The following is a 26,079-nucleotide window of genomic DNA, read 5'->3' as shown; positions in this document are numbered from 1 at the left end:
CTGGGCCAGATCGAGCCTTGCGTCCTAGAAACCCAAGGGCAGCAGACAAACCTCCTCACCAGATAGGAAAATAAATCATGCATAATGCAGAATTTCTACCTTACATGTTAATTAATGTGTGCAATCAATTACTGATGTTACAATATGAGCAAGAAACTGGTGGGGAATGGGGTAATAAAAAATACCTATAGATTTATCTGCTTCTTTTTTCTATTTAAACAAATAGTCTTCAAGCCTGTGAATGCTGTGTTGAGACATGCTCTGAATAATAAGCATCATAAAATCTAATCAGATTTATAAGAGGAATTGATTGTTGTGGCAGAAAGAGAGGGTGGAAAATAAGCTGGAATTTAAGTGTTAATTTTTATGCTAATCCACAGTGGCTTCATATGAAGCAATTTTGTTCTGTGCCACAAATATAAAATTGTCCCTTGCAGAGAAATGTCAGCTTGCTAGACCTGAAAGCAGTAATTTATTAGGTATGTTTCTATTAGTATGTGTCAGAGTTGTTAGCAGGCTGTACACACATGGTGCTTCATACTTATCCTCCAAGTCTCAGAATGTTGCAGCTCAGTGGCTGGAACGCAGGGGCATTAATACATTATCATATGCGGGGTGGTCCGTGCCCTGTGGACAAAGGGCTATTTAATACAATTTAATGTCATTCTGAGAAGAAGTGGAAAAATAAAGACGGGGGACAAAATGGCATCTGTGTGTTTCCCAGCGCAGTCATGCACAAACCCTGCGTGTGAGGTACGACATTTCTGCCAAGAAGGAAAGAATAAAACTGGGCCATTTTTCCCCCCTTCTAACCTGTTCCCCACTGCAGTCCTTTCTAAATGCTATTAAGTGATCGATTTACACGGCCCGTGATGATGTCATCCGCAAGCAGGGGAAGGCAGAAGGCAGCAAAATCCTCGTGACAGTGACCTTGTTTCGGGATTCTCCGGCCCCTGGCGGCCTCCCTCCCGGGATATGGTTTCAGAGAATGTACTTTTTGGACACTCTCGAGCTACTGGGTAGTGAATTAATAGAGTTAAGGGTTCTGATGCAATTCACATATAGGTCAATTACATGCGCCAACATCTGCTGTCACCGTCATTTGCATGCGGCATTCATATGTTAATGACGCCTCTTTCTACTCAAGTAATATATTTAAAAAACGAGATTTGCATATCAGTTCGGATCGGTGTATTATAAGCAATGTATCATTCTCTCCTTCCCGGGGCGATTTTTTTTTTTAGGGATGATGCCCCGAGTGATGGCGGCTATATTTGAGCCCAGCTCTGATTTATACGAGAAACCCTTCGGTTGGGGACGCTTCCATTCTAAAGCCGCTTACGGCTTTATAAATCAATAATGACACAGATGGGCTGGTGATAATCTATTTAGAATGCCTGATAGCAAATATTGTTGCACAGATGATTAGAGTGGCAACTGCCTCAGCACAGACCTCCCCCTCCGTTTGCAAATGGTAAGTTTGAACCAAAAAAGAAAAAAAGAGGAAAAAAAGAAAAGAAGGAAAAAGTGCTTCCGCACAGACTTGGTGTCAGGACATCTTCGTGCTGGGTCTGGATGGCCGAGGAGAGAGCGTGGTGGGAAGAACAAAGAGGCTTCTCGCGCCTGCCAATGCAATCATATCCATCCCCTCGTCTTTAACAAAACAAGACCCTCTTAATGGAATTGTGTCTTCAGGTGTGAATAGCATTAAAAGCCTCCGCTCCTCTCCTTTTTGCCCCGGTACAGCGCAAGGAGGGAGAAAATAAAGTGGAGGTTGTCAGAAGTGGCAGCTGCTTGGAATCCTGATAAATATAAGCTTTTATTGATCTGATGAAAATGAAAGATCCCAGTGCTAGGCAGTATTTAGCTTCTTGTCTGCGGCACATCACCCGTGGCCTTGCGTGGGGATCGGTTTTCACTCCCACACGCCGGCTTCGATTTCATCCGTGACCTTTCCCGCTGAATTTCCTTGACCTCTGCGTGTGGCGGCGATTTCGCGAATTTGTTACATTTCACTTTACCTCGTGGCTTTCTGTATTTTCTTTTGTGATAGGGACCCCGGGACGCCCGCCTGGCAGTCCGTCAGTGCCCGGACCAGCCGCCTCCTCCCCGGGCTTCCTCTCGCCAGACTGACGCTCCTTAAGACACTATGCGGTTCACCTGCTAAGGTAAGACTTCCGAGATGTCAGAACTCGTTGCCCCGGAGGCACCTTGGGGCTTCCTGTTTTGTCTCTTTGGCCCTCCACAGATTCCAACCCAGGAGTCCCCCCCGCCACTGCAGGGGGCTTCCTCCCAGCTGGGACAGGTCTGGGCCAGGGTGTGGTGGAGCTTTTGCCCCAGGGGCATTGCTGTGGGGGTGGGCAAGGGAACAAAGCAACAGTGCAGAAATGCCCCCTCCTTGATTTTCCTCAAGTTTTCTGCCGGGATCAATCAGAGGCTTCAGTTCCCAGGCCCGAGGTGCCACTAACATATTCTGCTTCCCAGAAAGTGCCGGTGTTATTTTGAGTAGTTTTGATACAACCAAATCAAAGTGGAGATTTGAAATAGCTTTTCTGAAAGCCCGAGCTGAAGTCATAAATTATTCCGCACCACGATCCTTTCTGATAGTGAACCCAGACGCACCTCTCCGCCTGGCACTGCTGAAGTGTGGAAAAGGGGAAGTGAAAAATAAAATGAAGCATTTAAATCTGGGCTGCCGAGGGCCTCAGACCCGCATGCAGGCCAGTCGATAAAGGACCCTATCAATTAGGCTTCCGCTGGTGTCCTCCGATCTGGTTTATTAGCAATGGCCCCGGCGCAGGGTTCCAGTGGGAAGGGCAAGGAAAAAGGCAGGAAAAAGCATCCCACGGACCTCGGGGGCCTGGGCACTGTGGTGCCGCTCCCTCGCGGACTCTCGTGGGAGAAAACGTCGGAGGCACAAAGGTGGGATGTTCCCCTTTTACCCCTGATATTTGAGTTAGAAAGCGTCGATTTCACACTGTGGCGGATGCACCGGTGTCACGGGGAGGAGTGACGTGGCCTCGGGCTGCGCAGGGGTTGTCGTGGGGCCGCAGCTCCTTGGGGCCGCGTCTGTAGCCGCCCACAGGCTCCCGGCGGAGGCTTCCAGGAGGAGCTGTTGGCTAGTCCCCTCCCTGGCATGTCGCAGGCAGAACACTTTTCGGTTCCGGAGCTGTTTGCTTGGGAAAACAAGCGTGCGGTTGCCAGTAAGGTTTAGAATTTGCCTGGCAGATACGGGAACGTCTGTGAAGAATATTTTCCCTCTTGGGAGGCAAAACACAGATGGGGGAGCTAGGAGTCTTACAGTGTTTCACTGCTGCGTTGGTGGTGGGGATTCGCAGGCAGGGCGAGGGGCAGGGCTGGCATCCCCGGTGGGGTGCACCGCCGGCTCCCCCCGGAGGGGGGTGGGCTCTGCCCTCCTGCGTGGGGTGAGGAAGCCTGGCCAGGGGGCTGCGTGTCCCCTCGACCCTCATTGGACGGGCAAGGAAGACAAGGCCAAGTGTGACTGGGGGGACGTCTGGGGGAGAGCAGGAGTGAGTGAGACGGTGTCCTGTGTGAGGGGCGGCGACGCAAGAACACACCGGCACCGGTTCTGCCAGGCTCTCCGCCGGAGGCCTGCACGGTGAACAGTGCAAAGGGGCTGGGGAGTGAACGGCTGCAGCCCTGGAGTCCGGGCTTGGAGGCGGGGGGGCGGGGCCTGCTGTGGCCTCGCGGACCCTGGAACGTGGTTTCCTCCACATTCCTGTGGCTTTTATCCAGAGGGGAAACTGCATCTTGACAAACCGACCCTCCTAGGTGTGGGGGTGCTGGTAGGCGCCGGAGCTGGGCATGGCTGGTACCGGCTCCTGGCGGGGAGCATCCTGGCGACCCGTCTAAAGCTGGGCATTGCCGGCCCCGTGGGCGCAGGACGGTGCCCCGTGGCCGCTCCTGCCGACCCGGCTGGGGCGTCCTGTGCAGCTGGAGCCCCCAGCTGTGGGCCTGGTGGGAGCTGCAGGTGGGAGGGGCTTGGGCCCCCGTTGACCGGGGGACCGTCATAGGGTGCAGGTGACCCCACTCGCTATGGGGGGGTGTGAACTCCAGGCCCAGTCGCGGTCACTCCATCAGCGCTGTTCTGGGCTGCTGACCCCTTGCAGGGCGTGCTTCCCCCGGGTCCCCCAGCACGGCCGTGGAGCTGAGCCCCCTGCCCACGCATTCCCGGTCACTCAGCGGCCTGTGAACCCCAGGGTGAGGGTGAGCAGGGCCACCTTTACTTGATAGGTGAGGAGACACGTCCAGAGGCTGAGGGGCTGGCCTGCGGTCACTCACTCGGTCACTGGCCGGGCCAGAGCGGGACCCAGCGGGACCCCCCCAAGCGGGGTCCAGCCCTGTTTTCCCCGAACAGAACAGGCCGCCCCTGAGGCTGTGCCGTGCGGGGACAGCTGGGGGCCTTGCCGGTGTCTCTCCTGCCCAGCAGGCCCCCTGTGCCGTGGGCAGCCCTTGGCTCGCAGTGAGAGTTGGCGGTCACTCGCAGATGGACTGACCTCTGCTGTCTGTGACCATCACAGTTGGTGGCACAGCGGTTTAAGTAACCCAGTACACACCCAGTCTGCACCGCTCTCCATGGTCCCTGGACTGTAGGGGCGCCAGAGCCCGAGGCCCAGCCACGCCCAGGACACCGGGAGGCCAGGACCCTGGCGGGGAGTTCCTGACACCTGCCCCTCAGGTGTTCCAGTGGGTCCCCTTTGGGGCTACAAACCTGGCAGGTTTTGGAGAGAATGATTGGTGCCGAAGCAGCTCGGCCCAGAGAAGCCTCGGACTTGGCCCCAGACTGCTGCTGGGGTCGGGGCCACCGGGGAGGCGCTGGCCTGGCTTGTGCTGTGTCCTGGGCAGGCCTTGTGCCCCCGGGCAGTGTCCCGGACCCACTCTCAGGGTCCTGGCGGCAAGCGTGTGAAGCCGGCTGTGAGCGGAGCAGCCGGAGAGAGCTCACCCCACTGCAGCCATGTGGGGCGGGGGCAGAGCTTTCCCAAGTAGCCACGTTTTGTAAAAAAAAATTTTAAAGATTTTATTTATTTATCTTTAGAGGGGAAGGGAAGGACAGAGGGAGAGAAGTATCAGTGGTTGCCTCTGGTGTGTCCCCGACTGGGACCTGGCCTGCAACCCAGGCATGTACCCTGACTGGGAATCGAACTGTTATCCTTTGGTTCGCAGTTTTTGGTTCGCAGGGCATAGCCACAGTTTTTAAGGAGAGAGAAGTAAAAAAAAAATCTAGTTCTTTCGTTTTTTTCCTCCTCTCTAAGGCTGGCAACTAATTTAAGTTCTAAACCCTCTTCCCGCAAATGCGATGTGTGCGTGGCCCAGACAGAGCTGCCTTCTGCTCTGGGTGGCTCTGCACTCAGCACGGAGCCCAGGGTCCCCCACCCCTGTGACACGCGCCCCAGCCGTCCCGGCAGCCCGGCTCCGGAAGGACGGAGGTGCTGCGGGAACGCGCACCGGCTGGTCGTCGGTCTGTGTCCTTGCCCTGCGTTCCCTTTGGCCGAGAGGCCAGGGCCAGGGCCAGGGCCTGGCTGCACGGTCGGGAAGCCCCCGACTTCTGGACATACGTTTCCTTCACTGCTTCCTGCTGGACCTGCTCCAGGGTCCTCGAAGGTGGGTGGGCAGGTGTCCCGTGGACACCCCACTGTGAGTCTCCCCTGTGTCTCCCCAACACCTGAGCTACAGGCACCTGTCCAAGTCCATTCTGGAGCCGTGGTGATGGGTGGGTCTGATTCCCGGACTCCAGGCTTTGGGGACAGACCCAGCCCTTCCAATGCGGTCGAGGGGCTGCTCTGGGGAAGGCCCTGCCTCCTCTGAGGGCGAAGGCCACCTGGGCTGAGGAAGGAAATGGCAAGCCGGCTGGGTCACCTATTGCCTGGCCCTGCCTGGTCACGTGACTCTGCTCCTTCCCTCAATGTGGTCCCTGCCCTCCGCTCCGGTGGTGATTGGCAGCCGGTGGGCCAGCTGCTCCCCAGACGGTGGTCAGGTGTTCGGGGCGGGCCGGCCAGCCTGTGGCCCCGCTTCCCGGTGGACCCCGCCGGGCTCCCTCCCCCCGTCTGCATGCCGCGTGGACTTTCTGCGTGTGTACCATTATTTGTTTTTATTTCCGTAATTCCTTTATTGTTTGCACAACGCTGTCAGACTGTTGCCTGAAAGTATCACAGGATAATTGCGGAACGCCTGCATAAGTAATTTCGTAGGAAACCGGGCCTCGTCTGCATGGAAAATTGTTTCTCGTGGCTGCATCCACGGACTTCATTATGTCGAGGCTGCTTACCGGCTCGCACCTTCCCCGCCGGCCGCGGAAACTGGACACCAGCAAACACTCTTGACACTCTCTTTGGCCCCGTGACATTCCTGGAGGGGGACCGCGGGTCCGATGTGGTCCGACCGAGCCTGGCCCCACAGGAGGGCCCTCGGGGTTGGCGTCCCCAGCAGTGGGGCGGCCGGTGGCTCCTCCCGCCTGCGCCCGGCGTCCCTTCTGACCACATTTTCTGTGATATTAATGGTGTGTGGTGAGGAAGAAATGTGTTTTATTCTCCACTCTCACCCCGCTGTTATCAAAGTAACTTCCAGCTTATTAGCGACAAAGGACTTTTCTCCCCGCCGCTGCCCTGTTCGCCAGGGCTTCCTGAATTAAACTGCGGCTTCCTGTCCTTTATATGCACGGCCACATCTGGGCAGCCTGCTCACAGCCCCGCCGCTTAATAACAATCACCTTCCCTTTCAGTCTCTGTTGATTGTTTCTAATTCACTCTGACAGATAGTGCCTGACAACTTGCCGGCGCTTCCCTCCCTCCGTGACCTGGAGTTACTCACAGCACTTATAGAGGCTGTCATTTTTAATATTTGATTTCATTTTAAGTTATGTGTTTTACTGAGAAGATGAAACCAAAAAAAGGGGACTTGTAATGGAACATAAATTTAACCCTTCTTGCCGCCCAGCCGCAGCCGCAGCCGCGGTGGCCTGCCCAGGGCCGGGGGCCGCCCGTCGCCCCCAGTGCGGAGGCGGCTGCCGAGACCGGCTTTGCTTTTCTCCTTTCTCTCTCTTCCTTCCTTCCTTCCTTCCTTCCTTCCTTCCTTCCTTCCTTCCTTCCTTCCTTCCTTCCTTCCTTCCTTCCCCTTCTCTCCCTTCCCCTCTTCCAGCCTTCCCCCTTTCCTTCCGTCCTTCCTTCTGTCCGTCCCTGGGAACAAAACTTCGTTTCTATTTGTCCTTTCAATGGCACGTGATTAGTTTACGGAGTGAAGGAAAGTGTTCCCCGCGTTGTGTAATGGACAGACCTTTGGGGTTCTCCCTCTGGAGGCGGGGAGTCGGGGGAGAGGCCTGGCGAAGCGGCAGGTGAGCAGCCTCGGTGAGGTGTCAACACTTGAACTTGAGCTTCCTGTCCGGGGCCGCTTCTCTCCGTGTGAGCTGGTGGCGCGGAGAAGAGCCACCACCCCCGGGCTGGGGCTGGGCCGCGCCAAGGGGGCCTTCCAGAGGGTGGGGGGCAGGAAGGCAGCAGGTGGAGGCCGGACCCCTGTTTCCTCTGCCCCTTCCCTCTGCGGGACCCTTCAGGGCAGGGTCCTCGTGGGTAGGCGGGCGGGCGGGCATCCGAGCCACTTCAGGGCCACTCCGCCATGACTCTGCCTTTGTTCGCCACGAGACAAAGGCCCCTGTGTCCCTCTCGGCCCTTCAGAGGTCGAGAGCTGCAGGGCCGCGCATGAGGTCAGCTTGGCAAACAGATGCCACAAAGTGCAAACAGAGGCTGGTTAACCCGGGGCGCCTCCCAGCTGCCGTGGCTGCCGTGGCGGTTGTTCTGTCTGTCCCACGCAGTGTGTTGTGGTGGCTGCAGAAGTGCCGTGAGAGGGGTCTGCTGGGGCCTTGGTTAAAACATGGATTCCCCGGTGCCCCCAGGCTAGTCTCCTTGCGAGCGTCACTCCCAGGCTCCGTGGTCCAGAGCCCCCTGGGGCAGAGCCTGCCAGGCTGGGGCCGGGGAGCAGAGGAGACGAGAACCCCTGGCAAAGGCTGCTTCCAGGGCCTGCCGGGCCGGGGCCGGGGCAGGACGCTGCCAGCTCCCTCACCCGTGGGCCACCCGACTTGAGGCTTCCCTGCTGTTCCGCTGCCCCTGGCGGGGCCCGAGGACCCCGGTGTCCTGGGTGGCCCTGCCTCGTATCAGCTGCACAGTAATGACTCCTTCCTTCTCCGAGGCCGTCCGTGCTGGGGCTGCCTGCCCCCCACGTCCTCTGGGCACCGTGGGGGAACTGAGGGAGCAGCTGCTCTGGACGGGGGGCGTTTTCCCTTCCTGGGGGCCCCCAGCACCCTTCAGACTTCCTTCCCTTCTCTGGGAAAGGGGCGAGTGGCTTTGCAGTGCGAGCCTTCGTTGGGGCCTGCGCCCAAAGCCAGAAATGGGAGATCACGCACCAGGTCCAAGTCGGCCCCAGGAAGGTCAGGGTGTGCGTGCACACGGGCATGTCTCTGTCGCTGGCCCAGACGGTGTCCACGGGCAGGGTGACAGGCTGGACGGGACGGGAGGGCAGCCTGCTCTTCCTGCACACCCTCAGTGTCGGGGGGAGTCCAGGCCTCGCCTGCAGTGCATGTGCCTGCGTGTTTGTGCGTGCACGTGGGGTACGTGTGTACACACAAACATTTACATGCTTGTGCACTTGCACACATAGGAAAGAAACGCCCGGCCGTTGCTGGGCAATGTGGGTGACTCTGATAGCCGGCGACCCTCCCTGGGCCCCAGGTCAGCGGGGTGGGTGGACGGCCCAGTGGGACGGAGAAGGACACAGGGGCAGGCCAGGGCCACCGCGCCTCCCTGCCTTCAGCAGGGCGTTCAAAACAGGCTTCGAGGGAGGTTCCGCGTGTGAGGCCGGGCCTCCAGGGAGGACGGGCTGCGCTTTTACTCCCGTTACTGCAGGCTGTGGGGCTGCCGTCGGCTCCTGTGGCCTCAGAAGGAAACTTGGGGCGGAAACTGGTCGAAGGCCCGGATCTGGGTTTTGTGCCCCAGGTCCCTCTCTTACCGGGCGAGGTGGGGGAGCCCCTGTGTTGCCCACCCCGCCTCCCACTGTCCCGACCCACCCACTGCCCCATGAGTGTGGGGTGCGGGCTGTCAGGCTGGGACTTGACCCCGAGAGTTCACGGACCCTGGCCCACCAAGGTGTGCCCGTGGGGACTCTGCTCCCGTCCTGCGCCGCGGGGTGCCCGTGCCGGGAGCTGTCACAGAGAGAGCGAGACCGGTGCTGCCCCCAGTCTGAGCCCAGATCGTGCCTGAAGCCCTGAGGGGAGGCTGGTGAACAGAGTGGAGTGAGAGCCATGTGGGCCGAGAACGGAGGCGCTGGTGACGGTCCTGTGTGTGCCTTGTGCTCGCTCCGTGCAGTCCCTGTAAGAGAGCAGATGTCGGGCGCACCTGGCAGCTTGGGGAGAGCTTCATGATGCGCTGGCCGGCGCTGGGGCCGGACCTGGGGACGGGAGATTCTCTTAAATACAGACGAGGAGAAGGCAAGACAGGAGGCTCCTGCAGAAGCAGAAGTTTCCCAGGTGCGTTTGCAGGTGGTGGTGGGGGAGGGTGTGAGGCTACAGAGGTGGCCCATCCAGGCAGAAGGGGGACCCTGGAAACTCTGTGGACAGAGAGAGCAACGGGCTGTTGGAACGCAGGACATAAATAAGCAGGTGTGGGCAGAGCTGCGGTGGGGCCTGAGGGGGCCAAGTCCGGGCTCCGTGACTGATGGGGACGCAGACGAGGAACGGTGTCTGGAGGGCCACTTGCGGAATCTGACCCTGCCCGGTGGAGGGCATGGGGACAGGCGAAAGGCCACCCATCGGTGAGCCGCACCCCGGCTGTCGGCCTTCTCTTGCTCGGGGCTCGGAGAGACTTCAGGAACAGCGAGGGGAAGCCGGGACAGGCTGGTTTGGGGTGCCCAGACGGCCTGGCCACCCACCATGCTCGCTCACAGGCAGGTCCCACCCCCGCCGCCCCCCATTAGCCCAGGGTCACCAACTGCACACAAGTTGGCCTTTAAAAGATGATAAAAGAGACTGCTCTTCAAACAGAAGGAAACCCGCGCTTGTGTTCCCCGGGGTCACACGCATTTTTCCTTTCAAACGTGTACAGAAGATGCACTTTGGGCCCTGCCGGGAGCTCGCACCAGCGCCAGGAGCAGGCCGGAACAATGGAGCAGTTAGCAGACTCATCAGTCCTTCCGCTTGCACTTCCATTCTGAGAGCAAAGCGCCGATCTGCTCAACTCTCCGCTCCGCGCCGTGATCGCAGTGGGAGCGGCGGCCGCGCCAGCTTCCCGGTCAGAGGGCGCGGCCCACGGCTCTCCAGCACTCTGCTGCGAAGCCCAAACATTCGTGGCCACTGGCGATCTTGAAGTCAAGGCACAACTTACAAAACGGACACTTAATTATCTTGTTTATCCCGGGTATAAATAGTGTCCATGCATTAGGGATTTTTCTTCCTCATAAGGGTTTCAGCCCACTTGGGTCTTCAGCCTCCCTGTCTCTCTCCTCCTCCTCCTTCTTCCCTGTTTTTCTGTCTTTTTTCTCTTCTCTCCTCCTGTCCCTTCCTTCTGCCCTTCTCTGTCCCTCCCACCTCTTTCTCCTCCTCTCCTTTAGAAGGGGAGGGGACCTGCTGGAGGTTCGTGGCCACTCGGGCAGAGACGCAGCACCAGCCCCTGGGTCTGTCCTTTGCAGTTCTCTGGGTAGCCCTGGTAGCTGTGGCAGAGCGGGGCCGACTGCCGGGGGAGCTGAGCCCACAGGGCCCTCCCCATCCTCGCCGCTCCTTCCAACCCAGGAAAGGGCTGTGGGGCCCGTAGGTGGCTCCGGCAGCTGAGTGGGGCCTGGGCCCCACAGGCCAGGAGTCCCGGGGATGAGGTCCTGCAGGCTCGGGGGGCGGGCACAGGTTTCCGGGGATCGACCCCTAAGCCAGCCCCATTTGTCATTCGCCCACCTCCGTTTTGATTTTTTATCATACTCCTGCTTGTAGACTTAATATTTTTTAAGAGGGCAGGAGTCTTTGAAGTAAAGATTATATTTAGCTTTGTCTTAAGTAACCAGGTCTAAGAAATCTCTGGTTTGACATGTCAGTTATATGCCGGGTGGGGCAAAAGAAGGTTTGCGGTGGTTCTGATGGGGAAGCAACGCAATGGTGAATAAATGATAAACAAGAATGAAGTCTGCGTTTCGTGCACTGACAAAGGTAGACTACTTTTGCCCCACCCTGTATGTTTTTATTTTTTAGTATTAGTTTTTTATTTTTATTTTTTAAAGCTTTTATTTATTCATTTCCAGAGAGAGAAAGAGAGGGAGAGAAGTGTCAATGTCTGGTTGCCTCTCTCACGCCCCCTGCTGGGGACCTGACCTGCAACCCAGGCATGTGCCCTGACTCGGCATTGAACTAGCGACCCTTTGGTTCACAGGCCGGTGCTCAATCCACTGAGCCACACCAGCCAGGGCCACCCTGTATATTTTTGTATTACATATTATGATTATAAGAGAAGCCTTCATTTTCCGAAAGGAGCTTTTCTGCGCAGGCTAAAATCACCCTGTGTCTGTGGGGTCCTCGCGCAGGTCTCGGGGTTCCCGCAAGGCCTGTTGGGGAAGTCTGCGTGCGGCCAGGCCCTGAGGGCCAAGCTCAGGCTGTGGGTGAGGCCGGGACTGAAGGAGCCCCTCCTCTGCCTGCCCACGGCAGTGTCCCCTCTGAAAGCAGAGTCCACCCTGTCTCGTCATCTCGCACCTCTCTGGTCACATCCGACAGTGCTCCGAGGGGCTGCGGGGTCTGCTCCCTGTGGCCACGCCCACCCGAGAACTGGCACTGGGCCGCTCTGCGTGGGCCCCCGCGCCTGGTCTCCCGAGCCAGCTGTCTGTCCATCTGTCCATCCATCCATTATCTGTCATGTACCTCCCTATCTGTATCTAGGTATGTCTCTATCTTCATTTGTCCTCCAGCCACCTGCCTACCCACCTACATCCGTGTATCTATTTATCTGCCATCTCTGCATGTGTGTGTCTCTAACATGTACGCGTGCAACATGCACGTACCTATCTCCCCATACGCACGTGCCTATCATGTGTGCACGCACGTACCACACCTGTATTCATGTGCCTGTCATGCATGCCTTATGCATTTTTCCTCCCTCCCTTTCTCCTTCCTTTCATCCCACTGGATGCGACGGGGCTGTTTCAGGCCTTGTGGCACGTCCCTGCCCTCAGGCGTATGGCATTCTCGTGGGAGCAGGAGGAGGAAGAGGAGGAAGCAGCAAACAAACAACCAAACAAACAACCAAACAGATGAGGCGGCAGAAAACTCTCTGTGGGGAGATACTCCATGCAGTGTTAAAATGGGGACCAACAAAGGGAGGAGACCAGGCCGGGCCAGACGGAGGTCCGGGAGGACCCTCTGAGGAGGCGACCTGAGAGCGAGGTCTGTGGGCACGGGGCGGCCCTGGAGGGTGGGCACGGCCCGTGTGGGGGCCGGGCAGTGGGGCCAGGCCGATGGTTTCAAGACGCAGAAGGAAACATCCAGAGAGAAGAGTGGAAATGGGCCTCCAGCTTCGACAGGGATGAGTTTTTCCCACTCTCGCTTCCTGGGCTGCAGCCCTTCCCGCGAGAGAAGGTTGGAGCCCCAGGGGGCGGTCCCTGCGGCGGGGGCTGGTGGCAGGGCTGCGTGTCCCGAGGGCCGGGAGCGCACCGCGGCTCTGCTGCCATGCTGATGTTTCATTTGAATCTTGAGTGCCAGGTTACTTTCCGAATGAAGTGTCTCAGGCGAGGCTCTAACTTACATGAAATAAAAGAGTTTAATGCTAATTAAATATCATCTGAGAGCTGAAGTCATGTTTATGGATGGTCTGAAAGAGCGTCACCCAGGTGGATGGGCCGGCTGGGGACGCACCTTCCCTGTGGGACTCCTCTCCAGTTCAGACCCGCGCACCTGACGTGGCAAAGCCCAGGGCCCGTGGCGGGGGTGGGGGCCGGGAGGCTGGAGTGGGCCCTTCGGTTCTCTGTCTGGTGGGTGGGCCAGTGCCTTTGGTGCGTGTTGGTTAGAGGGTCTGGGGTAGAGCCGTGGGCAGAGCCCAGGAGGCAGCCTGGCTGTCTGGCTGCTGGTGAGGGGCTGGAATCCGGCCGTGGCCTGGCCGTCTGTGGCTACCAGCACCGCTGGTCTCGGGGAATGACCCCTCGTGGAGTCCCTGGTTCTACCGGTCTCACCTACCACCTCCCTTTCTCCCATCCCTCCTGTCGGTCACCTGCTCTCCCCAGACCAACAGCCCTGAGGGCCCCTGGTGGGTGAAGGCCCCCCATCCCCCCCCCCCAGCTCCCTTGTCTTCCGTAATCTGAGCATCACACCTGGTCTCCTGGACGAGACTTGAAGCAACTCAAGGGAACAGGCTCTGGTCCTCCTGCTTTTTCTGTGCCCCAAGGACTTACAGATTCTCCGGGGGCCGGGCGGGGAGGTGCTTTGGGACCCTCCCTCCGTGGAGAGGCACTTGCGTGGTACAGAACTGGCCGGGCAGCCCCGCGCAGGGGGCGGAGCCTGATGGGCCAGGACCGGTCTCCGAGGCCCCTCCCCTGCTTCCCCTGGACGGGCCCCTCCCCACCACGCCTCCCCCGCCGATGCCGCAGGCCAGGGCCGCTGGGGCCTCGTGTCCCCAGACCTTAGGATTTTTCTAGGGAAGTCAGAAATCTGCATTTTTATTTTTTTAATTTCTTTATTTTTATTTTTAAAATTAATTCGTGAATCAGCTGATCACGCCCTCCTTCCTACGTTTCTGTTCGGTTTTCGGTCCTTTCCTCCACGTCCAAAGAGCTCTGGAAACTCAAAGATTACATGTCGCAGATATCTGCCTCTGGTTCTCCAGCCACGGGCCTTTCGGTCCTGTCGGGGAAACGTTCTACTTCGCGCAGTCGGAGCCGTTGCTCTGTTCTCTCGCTGCCTGCGGGTTTTGAGGTGGGAGTCGGCTTCCCCACCCGAGGGGAGGGGAGCTCACTCGGGCCCCACGGCGCTGGTGGTCTTGCCGTCTCCTTAGGTCCTGGACGCGTTGTAAGCTCGTGGTGGGGGCTGCGAGGCAGGAATCCGATGGCTGCCCCCTCCTCCTCGTGGCTGCGGGGCAGGCCACGTTCCGGCGGTGGCACGTCCGCCGTGGCCTTGTGTCCCGTGTCCAGTGTCCACGTGACCTCGGTCCGTTGTCTAGTTTTGCTCCATTTCTTCATCATTTTATTTGCAGCGGTCACCTGATGTTGTTATGTCTGTTAGGATTGGTCTACCCTCATCATTTTTCTTCGTCAGGGTTTTTCTGGCTATTCTTCCACATTTGGGTTTTTTTTTAGAATAGTTTTAATGACATACCATCAAATTCTCCCCATTTTATATGCACAATTCAGCGATTTAGAGTAAATTTGCCAGATTGTTTGGCCGTCAGCATAGTCCAGGTTTAGGACAATTCTCCACCCACAGGGGGTTCCGTGCGGTCACCCCCAAGGGCCAGTCACGGCCGCGGGCGGTCGCCGGTCTACCTGCGGTCCGGGATTCTCCTTATCTGGACATTTCGTGTTAGAGGAGCCAGGAAATCCAAGGCCCCTGGCACCTGGCTGCTTTCACTGAGAACAATGTTTTTGAGGTTTTGAATTTTTATAATGCTACATTTTAGTGATTTTGATACTTAAACAGTGTTCATTTCAAAAACTCCAATTTAGTAGCATAAACATCTAATGAAAATGCTTTTTTAAAAAATCTGGATTTTTAAATGGAACTCAGCTACTTTTTGCAAGTTATGATTTTCTTAAACTGTCACATGGGCCAGACCGAACGTGCACATTGGTGGGATTCGGCCCGTAGGCCCCTGGTCCCCCCCGGCCGGGGGAAGATTCCCAGGGTCCTGCTAGGGAGAAGCCGGGGTTTCGGGGGGCGGCGATGCTGGTCCCTGAGCAGCTCACCCCGTCCGCTGAAGGGGAGTCCCTGCGGGAGGACTCAGAGCGCTTGCTCCGTGAGAGCGGCCCCACGACGTGCTTTTTCCTGCCGCCCGCTTGTCCGTGCCCACCTGCAGTCGGCACCTGGCATGTCCACATCACCTGCCGCATCAGGTAAAGTCAGCAAACTGACTGTGAACTGGGACCAAAGCTGCCCCTCGGAGGTCCATGTGCTGTCCATCCCACCGTGCGGCCATGCGGTGTCTGTGGTGGCTTTCATAGTGTCTCCCCACCTCGCTGCCTTAACTTACTGGCTTCAGCACAAGGTTCAACTCTCAACGGCATTTTCAGACTTTAAATGGGATCAAGGCTGTTAAAAACACGTCCAAATGCTGCGGCCGTGCTGTGTACTTCGTGGGAAGATGCTGTGTCTGCCGCTGAGTGGTTTGATCTCTCATTTCTAGACCTGCTGCTTTTCCGACACTCAGACCAGGAGGTCAGGTGCTGGGGCTCCTTCTTGCAAACTGGACACAAGTGTGTGAGCTGGGGAGGGAGGGCCAGGCCTGGACTGTGTCGCAAGGAGCCTGACCTGTCCGTAGGGGCCTGGCCCTGGGTGTCTCTGTCCTGGCCCCGGGGAGTGGTTCTGACCGGCGGTAGCTTTGACCTGGTAAATAAACACTGGGAATGAAGAGGGGGAAAATATCCTCACACATCACAAAATGGTGAGTGAGGATATTATTTCCTCTCAGGACCATAAGGCAAACAGGTTCCTGGGTGAAAATATGGGCATATGTAATTGAACTTTTTTTTTTTTTTTTTGCTGGGATCCCTTCTGGAACTCTCCAGCCATTTTTAAGGAGGAAACCAAGCCAGGGGTGCCTTTGGTGGCTGTCATCAGAATAGAGTTTTTCCATGTTCAGGTGACGAGAAAATACCAGTTGCAGACTGAGCCGCTATTATGGCAAGTTTATTATTATTGGTGCAGGAGCTGGCTGGGCTCGAGCAGAGAGCGGTTGGGTAATTTAGCTAGCTCCTGGATCCAATTAAAAAAATCTATGTTGTGTCCACAGTGGGGGGATGGCGGCAGCCGAGGAGGCGCTGGGTCGCGATGACGACACACCTGTGGCCATCTCCCGGTGACGTGCTCGAGGGGACGCACGGTGCCCTAAATCCTCTCATTACTGCCTGGGAGATGACAGACACTTCAGGCCGTTCTCCATTTATCTGAGATTACCAGCTAAACTCGTTAAAAGGCAACTCTGGCTCCTTCTCTCCGTGGGCTGTGGGGAGATCGCATGGCGTTGAGCAACAGTGTGGCTGTGATTAGTGACGTGCTGTACTTTCGGGGGGGAGACGCGTGTTGGCTGAATTTATGACTCTGGCTGAGAGGCGTCTGGGCGGGGGCTTGACGTAGGTCCCCAGCTATCGTACCTGGTGTCGATGAAGGCGCGTTTCGGGAAACCCAAAATAAAACTCCAGGTGTTTTGTTTTTTGGAGGAGTGATGTGCCATAAACATTTTGGGCTTAGGCCAACCTCTCTCTCTGAACTTGACTGCAAATTACCGAAGTACGTATGGGTTGCTGGCGGACCACTCTTTGAGAAAACCTATATTTTAGAGAATGTCACTTTTATGCAGGATCCAGGCAAAAGAAGAAAAACGAATCCAGTCGGCAGACGACATTCTCGTGAATGAGGATTATGGAAAAATTTTTTTTTACCCAAAACAAGCTTTAAATATGGCTTTTCACATAATCATCACTACATCACTCATCAATATCAGTCCTTAATAGCAACCTGATAATGTAGCCAGTAGGTGAAACAGCCATTAAAAAGTGTAAAAAAAAGATTAATCAGGTGCGGGGGGGGGGGGAGATAATGCTCTTCCATTATTTAATGAGAAGTACATGTTTTTGAGTGTTTGTTTTTAATAATTGACTGTAATATTAGTTTGCAAAAATGTGATTGCTTCTTAATTTTGCATCTTGGCTTCTTTGTGCCGGGTACAAAGGTAGCCGGTTCCTGCAGTTATTGTTTGCGGCACCCGTGTAAAAAATCACGTTCATTTCAAGAAGCTGTTATGGTATTGATTCTGGTAAAGACCTCCATTAACTGACCAATCTAAATCTCATAAGTGATGTCAGCCTAGTTATACACTGGCTGGGGCCAGGCACACAGCCATTATGTGGGGATGCAGGCAGGCCCAGAATATGGCTGCTAAATTATTTCTAAATACCGAACCAGAGCAGCTTAACAGTTCTGCCGTTCAAGACGGACAGAGAAGCGGCAATCTGCCACCTCTTTGTTTTTTAACTGTGAACGTGGGGTGGGGAGAGTATTTTTGGAGTGAAAACCTGTGGCACCAGAGGATAAGTGACGTGCACAAAGGCAGCTGGGCCTCAGGAAATAATGGAACAATAAGGCCCTCGCCGCGGTTCTCATCACTCCAGTATGTTAATTAGCATTCTGCTGTGGCGGCCGCACTGAAAACATGTAATCTGTATTGGTGTACAGTACAGCTGTGAACACGCACTCTTTTTTTGTGAGTCCCTGGAGTGAGTCCTGCCATTGGCATATGCGATGGGGGCAGAAGTCGAGCCATCGCCGCGAAAATAGCTCACCATGGCAGCAAAGTGTCATTTGTCTTCGCTGATTTTTCCTCCCTCGATGCCAAACGCTCTTCCGTGATGTCACTCCGTCCCCCCTGCATCTGCCCTCCGCCCGGGCTTTGCGGGGCGGCGTCCGTGGGGCTGGGGTGCCAGCCAGTGGGGCCGTGGCAAAGGCCAGTGGCCCCCAAAGTGTCACAGGAAGAAATCGATTCTTCCTCTTTGTATTATTTGCCTAATTAAAAAAAATGCACAGATTCCTGAGTGTCATGGACCCAGAACCTGCTGCTTGTTTCTCTGCAGAGTGGGAGGGGTGGCTGATTCATGAGGAGGAAAACAATTAAAGTGAACTTAACCCTTATTTAGGGTCTGTCCTCACACACAGGGTGCTGTCTGGGTAGATGTGAGTACAGGCGGACCCAGCCATGGGAGGTCCCTGCTCACTCACGAGCAGCCGTCGGGGAGCCGCCCTGGCACTGCCTGGCCCGGCTGGGTTCTTCCTGACGCTGGCGTTGCCGAGGAGAAGGTGGGCTCGCTGTGTTGTCACGGAAGCTGTGGCTCCAGCCACAACCTGCTTGGATTTGTACCTGACGGAGTTTGGCCTGAAAAATGAGAACAGTCCCACGTGGGTTGTCCTGGTTCTCAGAGTCATTCAGCTTTCCCTGTGAGTGTGCGTGTGACCTCCCCAGCTCAGGACACACTCGCTCACACACACACACACACACACACACTTGCCCATGCAGTAATGTCCCTGTACAGAATAATTTTTGAATTGAAAGCGACATTTTCTGGCACTTCAAATGCGCGTGGCATTTTGAGAGGGACAGACACTCTGGTGTTAAAACTTTCCTCCTGTTTGTGCTTGGTTTTGTCCGTTCCCACCCCTACCATCTGATCTGATGATGCCAAGAGGGTTTAAAAAAAATCAAAACCCCAACCCCACCTGGCTCTAATGCGACTTTGAGATGCTTTGGGCAAAGCTTGTCTTTTTCTGAGAAAGGAGAATGCGTGCTTAGCTCCAGATTTTGATTTTAATCAGCTTCAGACCTGGTGGAAAATCGCCCCGCCCCCCACCCCACTGAGCAGGTGCAGCGTCTGGGTCCCTGTGCTGGTCCAGTTTGGTTCTGTGTTTGGCCCGTGGAGGAGTCCAGTCCTCTGGCGTTCGGGGCCATGAGCAGGTCCACCCGGGAACAGTGGAGGTTAGGGGTTATTAGCACTCGCTTAAAAAAAAATTCCAGCAGAGCAGACTTCTCTCCCACCTGCCTGGCCGCGTCCCGAGCCGTGGGCCAGCCCACGGCAGCCCCGTGGCCTGCTTTGGAGAGCCCTCCCTGGGGCCTCGGCCCAGACTGGCCCCGGGGAGGTGAGACAGGGCAGACATTCAGCTTCTGGGTCCCTTGTTTCTCTTTTCCTAGACATCCACCGCCTCTCCCCTTGGTTAATGGCTCTTTAAATATTGAAATGCCTGGAAAAAAAACAAAACAAAATAAAATAAAATGCAGGCTGTCAAAGAGATAAGAACAACAGCAACAAAAATGTTGGTATCTTTTAGAATTTGTCTTCCTAGTGGTAAAAGTATATAATTAATTGGAGAATTCTCCTCCAGATGTGGCTATACCATAATAGAGCCTTATAAATGCTACAGAAAGAAAAATTGCTCGGAAGGAAGGCGCCCTCAATGTGCGCACACCTGGGCCCGACAAAGATCGCATTTAGGGACTGCTGCGCTATCGCGGGCGCAGAGAAAGCCCAAGTCTCGGGAGCAGCTGGAGAGAAAGCCCGGCAAATCTGCATGCAAATAGCAGCACATTGTTAACTTAATCAGATGCCGAGGGGAAGATGTGCCAGAACCCGAGGAGGACGGACGGGAGAGCGGGGTGCGCGCGGAGGGAGACAGCCAGCCCTGCGCGCGCGCGGTGGGCCAGGAGCACGGTGCAGCCGGGCCTCCGCCCGCGGCCCCGCGGCCAGGGTTCCTGGACGCTTCCTTCGTTCTTTGAGAAGATACAGACGAGGGAGTATATTTCAATGGAAAGGAAGCTTCGTTCTTCTTTTATAGTGATGAAAATGGGGGCGTTATTTCGCCTGACTCCATAACTCCAATTAAATAATACTTCTGCTTAAATACCTGGGTGCCTGAGGGCGAGAAATACGGCCCCAGAGAGTAGGCAGAGGTTTTTCTTCTTTCAGGAAAAAATAGAAGAGCACTCTCCACACGTGGAAGGGCAGGGTGTAAGCTGTGCCTTAAGGAGACGGGGAAGACACCTGTTATTTATATTTTGTATTAATATTAATGGAAATGTGTATTTTCGATCTCCTCCATCTTTTTGTCGAGCACCATAAAAAATAAAGAGTAATACTATTTAATCACCCACAGCTTAATAGTGCCTTAGTTGTTTACTGCCACGGCACTAATTACTCTATACTAATGTGTTTTTCTGTGCTACCCAGTGGTGCTGAGAGAACAGGGATGCACAAACCATCACATGCCGTGTTTTTATGTTAAAATATATCTGGTGAGGCTGGGAAGGGAGCAGGAGCCGCCCTTAAGAAAGGCGCCTTGGCAGCTCTCCGCGCCCAGCAGAAGGTGCCGCATGGCCTCTTTTGCGCAAAGACAAAGGGGGTAATTTTTTGGCAAGAAAACAAACCCCGTGAACACACAACAAACTGAGTGTTTCCGATCTCGGCCCCTCCTGCCACTCCAAGGGCTGTTCCTGGGCTCGCTCCTCCGGCGACGGCGACGGCGAGGGGGAGCTGGATTTGGAAGGGGGCAAAGCGGGTCCATCCCCCTGCAGCCCAGAGCACCCTGAGGGGACGGCGGGGAGGGGTCAGAACCCTGTTCATAATAACGACCCCAGGGCGGGGAAGTAACAAAGGAGCACCAGCTGCCTGGGCCCAGGGTGCGGGATGGAGAATCCCTGTGTGGATGAGAGCCGACCGGCAGCCTGGCCGCCTGCATTCGTTGCCAACTGCAGAGTGGCTGCGCCCCGGCGGCCAAGCGCTGGCCCCGCCCGCCAGCCGCTGCACTTCACCTTGCGGAGGGGAGATAATGAGATCAATTAGAGGTACCGTCGCTGCGCCGAGACAGCTGCTGGCGCTTGGCAATCTGCGCGGCTCCGCTACCTGCCCGCCCACAGCGCCCCGAGGCACCGGCACCCACCCCAGGCCCCAGGCGTGCCCTCTGCCCTCCTTGCAGCTTCTGCCAGGGAGCTCACCCCCTCGGTGGCACTGCGGGGTGCCAGCCCGGGCTGGGGGGGGGTCTTTGCATCTGCGCCTGTGCGTTCCTGTGCAGATGGGTGCCCACGTGGCCGTGCTGGCGTGTGTGTGCCCCAAGTGCCTGTGAGGGGCAGGCTCAGTGCCTTGGTGAATCTGGCAGCCCCTGCTGCCCGAGGACGTGGCGAGAGTCCTGGCTGGCTCTGGTGTGGGCTCCACCGACCGGACTGGCGTTGGAGTCTGTGGTGCCCAACAGGCGGCCACTGCCGCCCTCCTCCGACCTGGAGTGTGACCTCCGCTCTGTCTCCGCTGGATGAGCCCGGAGGGGGGTTTGACCTTGCCGCGACTCGGTCTTGCCTGCACCAGCCCGAGAGCGCCAGCTGGCCCGCCTCCCCTCTGCTGGCGTGTTTTCCGAGAAAGAAGAAAGCAGCGTCCACCCACCACCTGGGCGCCCCTCTCGTCCTCCGACTCTCCAGCGTGGCACCCTGGGCACAGAGTCTGGGCAGTTTGGCTTCTCTGAGGTGACAGGGACGCCTGGTCGCCCTCGGGCCTTCGGCTCTAGGCCCCGTTCTTTCCTCCACTGGGTCTGTGCCCTGTTCCTTCCTCCTCCCACCCCCTACCTGGCCCGACCTTGGCCCCTCTGCTCTCAGTGAGCAGCAGACACACGACGTCCCTCGGGTCCGCAGTGTGGCAGGTGCCAGAGCGATGCGGGTGTGGGCCCTGGCCTCATGGATCCCAGGTGACCTCTGCGGGTGGGGAGCATGTGGGGGCATGTGGGGGTGAGGAAGGTCAGGCCCACAGAGAGAACCTGGTGGGAACATTGTGTGTGCGCCTCCTGTAAATGTGACTTCACATCGAAACACTGTTGCTTTTATCTTAACTTCCCAACTGGAGCTCCTGGGAAGCTTGTGTGTTCTGACTGAAGCCTACACAACAATGTCGTGCAAAGATACAAATAAAATGTCCCCTCTCCTTCATTTAGCTGATCATGGCTCTACCCTGCTTGGTGTCCCCTGCGTGGGGACCCCCAGGCTAGGATTCGAGGGAAGGCCAGCCTGGCCTGTGTGCTGGGTGGGGTCCTCCCAGTCCCGTGGGGATGATCCTGGGATGGCCCCTGAGTGTGGAGAGGGGACCCCTGCCCCCCAGCCCGTGAAGGCTTGGGCATGCGTTAACTCATGTAGTTGTTAAATGCTTTCTGTTGTGTTGATTCTCGTTCAGATGGGGGACAATGGGGCTGGGTCCCCCTGGCAGCTGGTCTATGATCTGGGGGTGAGGACACGTGTTTTCTAGTTCAGTTCTTTTCTTGGAAGAGAGTAAGTGGGGGGAGGAGAGCACATTTCATTCTCCGGTTTGAGTCTCCTTGGAGCGGCCCTATGAGCCGCCTTCACGAAATTTTCTGTTCTCAGCGGGGCTGACATGGGCAACCCTTCCCATAGGCTGCTCTCGGCCCCGCCCCCCGCGGCTGGGAGCCACTCAGCGCCTGCTGCATTCCTGTGTTAGGGCCGCCCACTCAGTCCTTAAAAGAAAGGTGTCCAATCAGAGCGCCGCACCAACCCAGCGGCTCAGCGGACACTACCAGACACCAGGCCCTGCTGGCGCTCGGTGCCTGCGGAGCGCTTCTGGACGGGCCGAGGCTCAGCAGCTGTGCAGGTCCCAGGTCGGCCATCCATCTCCTCCAAGACATTTGGGTGGAAAAGCAACCAAACAATAATAGATCGATACATTTAAATTAGAACTTTCAAAAATTCAATAATTGTATTTACAAATTAATAAAGTGCCGTGACGGAAAGGTCCGCGCTTCTTTATTTAGGGATGCAGTTAATGTTTCCATTGATTAAGCGTCCACTTGGTGGGGGTGTAGGGTGTGGACGGGGAGTTCTTTTTTCCTACGGCCGCTGTGTGTGAGCTGGAAGTGGCTGCACCTTCCTGGGGCCACAGGTCCCTTCCGAACGCGTGGCTGGCTGGGGTCGGTGGCGACGGGAGGAAGGGCGGCCTGGGTTTGCTGGAGGGCGTGGCATCTGCGCGGTGTTGGTGGGAGTGGAGCCCGTGCCCTCCCCCATGGTGCCTCCGAAGGGACCCCACACTCCTCTGTGTTTGGAAGGAAACCCTCGGAATGAGCCAACTTCCTCTGCACATCTGTGCTTTGCCCCTAAAAATGGCCACCATGACTCAGGCTGCCAGGGCTGTCCTCCCCGCTCAAGCGAGGGAGACCCACCCCATGCTCAGGCCTGGGCAGTGATCGCACCCGGGGGGGGGGGCCCAAGGCCACTGCCCCTCCCTCTGCTCCCAAATGTCAATTGAGTGTGCCTGGTAGGCCACATCTTGTGCATGGGATGGGGGCGTGGTGCTGGACAGAGGACAGGCCCAGAATCTCTCAAGGACACCCCCTACCCGTCCTCCTGCTGAGTGAACTGGGCTCGGCCCTGGGCAGGGGGTGTGGGTCCTGACTCTGCTGCGTGAACTAGTGAGTGAATGGTGGCCGCGGCTAAGGTGCGTGGCCACCATGAGACCCAAGGGGAGTGTGAAGGTCAAAGAGTCAGGAAAGGAGGAGGGCTCTGCTGGATCCCAGGTGGCACGGTCCCAGCTGGAGGTCTGCAAGGGAGGACAGGGCCATGGGGGGGTGGGGACAGGAGGAGGGAGACAGGGTGACCGAGCCTGGTGACCGCATGGTGACAGAGGGAAGCAGTGACCTGGTGGGGTCGTGGTGTTGGGGGGACTAGAGAGGTCGCCGGCGACCTGTGGGGTGTCCACTGACCTGGGAGAAGACAGAGTCCTGCAGGGTGCTCTGGGGGGCATCTTCCCACCAGCTGGGGAACGCAGCCCCAGCCCTGGTGACATGCCGGTTCTGCTCTAGTCCTCCTTGTCCTCGGCTGTGTCCTGCTGTGTTATCCGTCTCTCACCAGTGAGCTGTCTGTCGTCCCCAACACGCCAGCAGTGACTCCGAGTTGCCTGAAAAGAGCGTGTCACCATCTGAGTGTGGCACCGTTGGCCTCTGCACACCCTCCCCGGCAGGCCTCCCGGGGAGGAGGGGCACCCCACCCACGGTCCCCCCACCCTGGGCGAGGCTCTGCCTCCCAGCCCTGGGGCCCCAGGTTCTGACTCCATCCGTCAGGCCCAGGTGCACCCCTTCCATCCCCTGTTGCGGGAACTACCGGCCGGGACACCTATTGCTTTGAAGCCCCTGCGGGTGCAGCCACGGGCTCGGCAGTGTCCTGTGCCCCGTGGGACCTGGGTGGTGGTGCTGGATGACTGGCGCCCGAGTCAATGCATTGGCACATGGTTCTCACAGGTCACACAGAAGGGTCCCTTGTCCACTCCTCCCTTAGGCTGATAAAATGCGGCCCCCGGGCCCTACTACTGAGCCCCACCCGACCTTCCCAGCTTCATCTCACAACCCAGCCCCCAGCCTGCTCTCCTCCTCACGGCCTCTCTGCAGAGATACCGAGCACCTTGCAGGTCCTGACGCACCCACACCCGAGGGCTCTGTGCCTTTATGTGTGCTCATTACTGGTCTCGGAGAAGCACCAACTCAGCCTCCCCCCCCCCCCGAGAAAACGCTGCCTCCTCCTCCAAGACCCAGTAGCACAGTCCCCTCGCTGTGGAAGCCATTTCCCCAGCCCAGGGCGGGGCCGTCCCACCTCAGCCGAGCTTTCAGACCGGCCCTCCCCAACCTTGCAGTCGTCTGTACAAACGCCTCCCTTCCTGCCTCGTGTCCCTCTGGACACACAGTAGGCCTTCAGGTCGCATCTGTCAACATGAACGTCTGTAGGCGTCCAGAACCCTGCTGGGCATGCAGCCAGGACGACAGGTACGAGGTGGTCCTCTTTAGACTCTCAGGGTTAGCGTCTGCCTGGGGGAGCTCCACTGAGCTCTGTCCCTGGGGAGGGGGACGGCGACCCGGCTCCTGGGAGGGCAGGGCGTGTGCACAGTAGGGGCTGTTTTGGGCAGCCTGTCCAAAGTCAGGGGCTGTCAGCAGCATTCAAGGTGGCATGTGGGCCCTCGTGTGTTAGGGCTCTAATATGAACATGCTGGTGTTCCTGTGAGCTGGGCAGTTGGGTGTGTGACTGAGGCCTGGCGGTGGGTGGGGGGGTGGCACAGAGAAAGGGGTGGGTCCCGGCAGGGTGCTGTGCTGTAGGGCTGCCCCCTCGTGGCCCGTGCCCTGCCCCCTCATAGGCTGAAGTGCCCTGTTGGCAGCTCTGAGTGGGTGTCACCAGCCAGGGCGTGGGAGGAGGCAGGTGCCTGGCGGGGGGGCTGCTGAGGCGACAGAGCCTGATGACCGAGCTGGGCATTGCTCGTGGGGCGAGGCTGAGGCCCTGCACTCCCCACGGCCAGGAGCTGGGTCCCGGGGGGGCTGCTTCTCAGGGCTGGGGTCGGGAGGTGCCCTCGGTGGCCGATGGCCGAGGGGGACCCGCTGCCTCTCCCCACACCATTTCCTGCCTCTCACACAGGCCTGGTCTGCATCTGCTGCCCAGAGCAGGCTGGGCCCAGTTGGGAAGCCGTGGAAGCCGCGTGTCACACACACTGACATCAGCCGTGACTCTCAAAGCTGATGACACACTCCAGATAAGGTCAAATGCTCGCAGAAAGGGACATTTGTTGCTTCTGTTGCCTAATCCCTGTTCGCACAGAGCCGCAGACACTCATGGCTGGGGGGACGTGCCAGCTTGGTCCCTGGGGCCTGGCCGTGGGGGTCACGGTCCTCTCCACCTTCTGCTCGGCGGACACGGGGCCAGAGGCTGCACGGCCCACCCACAGAGGGTCACTCAGTGTCCTTCCCTGCACCCCACCCTGCACCCCCATGGAGCTGGGGGTTCAAGGCTGGAAGTGGGCACTGTGGGAAAGTGGGTGTAATGACACAGGACAGGGGGCGGCTGCCGGGTCTCCTGTGGGGTGTGGCGGGCACAGTGGCCTCTTGGTCCTCCCAGGGGTGTAGACCCAGGAGCCCCCAGAGCCCCCGCCCAGGGCCTTCGGTGAACACGTGGAGTCTTCTTCAGCCTTTGTGTGTACGGTGTCAGGGGACAGGCCAGCCGAGTGGCAGCTCCCCACCACTGCAGAGGCTGAATGGGGTCGGCGGGCGTCCCCGCAGCTCCCAGCAGAAGTCCTGATGGCGGCTGCAGGTCCTCAGGCCACTGTGGTCGCCCCTGACCAAGGCCACAGGGTCCACTGGAGGCGGAGTTCCCACCCCACAGCGTCTGGTGTCTGGTTGTGGCCTCTTACGGGTTTTGCCATCCAGGGTGCTGGAGGAGGGCGGGCACCGTCCCAAAGACCCTGGGAGCCCTCCCTCCTCCGCAGGGCGGTAGCAGTGCAGCCCAAGGGGGTGCGTCTGGGAAGGTCAGCCAGGCGTGCTGGGGGTGCGGGGAGCAGCAGCGGCTG

General features: G+C 57.6%; 1 protein-coding gene across 4 annotated transcripts in view; it reads left to right on the top strand.

Moving 5' to 3' along the window:
• ZNF536 (zinc finger protein 536) overlaps nt 1-26,079 on the top strand; it is a 316,452-nt gene that overhangs the window by 96,976 nt on the left and 193,397 nt on the right. For all 4 annotated transcript variants that reach the window (XM_053672198.1, XM_037142973.2, XM_053672199.1 and 1 more), the window contains exon 3: nt 2,054-2,168. The gene's annotated coding sequence lies outside the window, so the exon portion shown is untranslated. The remainder of the gene's footprint in view (nt 1-2,053; nt 2,169-26,079) is intronic.

The sequence above is a fragment of the Artibeus jamaicensis genome, unplaced genomic scaffold (genome assembly GCF_021234435.1).
Source record: "Artibeus jamaicensis isolate MK-2021 breed Jamaican fruit bat unplaced genomic scaffold, CSHL_Jam_final contig_755, whole genome shotgun sequence".
In the NCBI taxonomy this organism is placed as follows: domain Eukaryota; kingdom Metazoa; phylum Chordata; class Mammalia; order Chiroptera; family Phyllostomidae; genus Artibeus; species Artibeus jamaicensis.
This window is presented reverse-complemented; position numbering and strand designations above follow the sequence as displayed.